Genomic DNA, 2,136 nt, shown 5'->3' on the forward strand with positions numbered 1-2,136 from the left:
AAGTCCTCAGTAATTTTTGTGTTGTATACACGTCATGTTTTCATGTGAATGTTTTTATACAGTGTTTTTCTAACCCTGCACATTGTAATGTCCTATGTTATAGTTTGTGAACCCTTTGGGGACAGTCTTACATGTATTATTATCATCTTGGAATTTTGTGTGCTTCTAATTTGCATTCAGTATGTACTTCTCTGTCTGTGATTTCAAACATACCCTATCATGGACCCATGTTACCACTGTGTGTTTCTGTGGTGGCTATGGAATTGCTGCTGTGTCTGAAACCCTCAGGTACAAGCAGCCACTTTCCCATTCTTAACAACCATGTGCTAAAGTTAGGTCACCCTCTGAGGCATCGCTCCCACATCTAGTATGCAGAAATTCTTTCCTGTTGTTTTCTTTCTTTCTTTCTTTAGATTTGTTAATTTATCTTATGGACATGAAATACGAGTACACTGTTGATGTCTTCAGACATACCCGAAGAGGGCTGAGAATTGAACTCAGGACCTTTGGAAGAACAGTTACTGCTCTTAACCCTGAGCTGTCTCTCCAGCCCTCCTGTTGTTTTCTAATGCAGGCTATTGATGTATGCCCTTTGTCTTTGATTTTGTTTGGCTGGCAATCATTTGAGAGAAATAGCTTGGAGGTTTTGAGGTAGGTATCTCTGACCAGCTTGGTCTACATAGAGAGTTCCAGTCCAGCCAGAGCTACATAATAACATGCTGTTTCAAAATAAAAAATGGTTTTGTTAGACTTTGTTGTAACTTTTTGTAAGAACATGATAATGCCAAGTGCTTTGTATAAAAATTATTCAACTTGCTCTTTCAGCCATAGAGTTAAACTATCTCTTAGATTTGAGGCTTTAATTTGCAGATTCTCAATTTCTCTAAAAACCTCCCTTTGCCAGTTTCCTGGCTTTCATCGGAACTCAGAGAACATAACACTACAGGCGCCGATAGAAGAACCCTATGTATACCTTACACTGAAGGGAAGTGCAAGCAGTTGAGGAGAGACTACCCAGAAACAAAAATACACTAAACATCTAGTTACTGGGATATTAAAAACAAAAACTGCAGCATGGGTTTCAAGTGGGGTACTCTTCAGGTATGCAGTGGAAGTTCTGAGATATGATCAGGAAACAGTTTACCTTGGTATAGCTTTAGGCTTGTGATGGTTTATAAAATTACATTTTGAGACCTTTTTTAGATGAGGGAATTATGCCAGAATTTATAGAAGTCATAGTCACTAACTCCACAAAAATATGGAGCCAAGATTCAAAGCCAAGGGCCTGGTTCCTAGGTCTACAGCGTGTATGCCATACTGATATGGATGAATGGAATAAGATTTACATCATCTTTGCTGCCTTAGGGTCCCTTGTTAAAGCCCAGCTACAGATGCAATGCAAGTCTAGTACGTGCTGGCTTCTGTAGAACAGTAACTCTCAACCTGTGGGTTGCACTCACTTTGGGGATCAAAAGAACTTTCATGGGAGTTAACTAAGACCATCGAAGGAAAAATAAAGATGGTGGCTACCACTGGCATCTGCTATGGAGCTCCGAGGAGTCCGAGGGACCCATGGAGTCTCCGAAGGGTGACATGGGTGTAGATGAGTCTGCAGGCCGGCAATTGCACTGGGATAACTACGCGGGTACGGCTATACGTGCAGGAAGATGCTTTTAAAAAGTGGACTCATGAAATCGGAAAGAGAGCTGCACATAGAAGAGAATGACAAATCTATACCCTTCCTAGTGGCAGCCAGTAAGTAGCTCTCACTGAACCTGCCCCTGGATGCCCTGCCTAACTGTGGTATAGCCCCGACCAGGGGACGAGTCTCAGCAATGGTGTAGTAGTTATGGTGCTTCAGAAATCTTGAGCCAGACCAACAACCTGCAACGGATATTTGTATGGAAAGCTGTTTCAGCAAAAAACATGCTGTGTGACACTACTTCCCAATCCCACTCTGACAAACGACTAAGCAATAGAGAGGTGGAAGGATTGAGGAACAGCAAGTGTACAGTGAAGAGAGGCAGAAGTAGAAATGTGACAGCAGTGACAGGTGCGAAAGAAGGCTGCAGTGGGGTGGGGGCTTCCTTGCTGAGTTGGGCCACCAACCTGAAGCTTGTGTAGATTCAGCCCCTG

Source organism: Micromys minutus (genome assembly GCF_963924665.1).
Source record: "Micromys minutus genome assembly, chromosome: 31".
In the NCBI taxonomy this organism is placed as follows: domain Eukaryota; kingdom Metazoa; phylum Chordata; class Mammalia; order Rodentia; family Muridae; genus Micromys; species Micromys minutus.